Here is a 444-nt window from a genome sequence, read left to right on the forward strand (position 1 = left end):
TAATTTTAAAAGATCGTTGATTAGTATTTAAATTACTTGTTAACGATGTATTTTTGTTTCTGTAATTCACCTTATTTCCCTATGCTATCTGACGAAGGCGTTTACGTTTATATTGGGGTCTTCTTGGGATTGATATTAATTACGAAAATACAAGCTTAGGCGAATATTTACTACGGTATAAAAAAAGTTTTGTATAGTTTTTATTACTTCGAACATAATAATATAAAAATATAATTGTTCTAACTAGGTCAGAATTTTATTTAATTTTCTAAAAGTTATTTCTTCTGCTTAGTCACATATATAATTAGATCTGGAGAATGAAAAGATACTCTCCCTTGTTTTAATTATCTATTTTATATCATTAATAAATAATAAATTATTTAAAATAAATCTTGAATGTACAACTATAATTGAACCTCGATTTAACGATCTAAGTTTTCTTAA

The sequence above is a fragment of the Halyomorpha halys genome, unplaced genomic scaffold, assembly GCF_000696795.3.
Source record: "Halyomorpha halys isolate HHAL.00 unplaced genomic scaffold, Hhal_1.1 Scaffold166.1, whole genome shotgun sequence".
Lineage (NCBI taxonomy): Eukaryota > Metazoa > Arthropoda > Insecta > Hemiptera > Pentatomidae > Halyomorpha > Halyomorpha halys.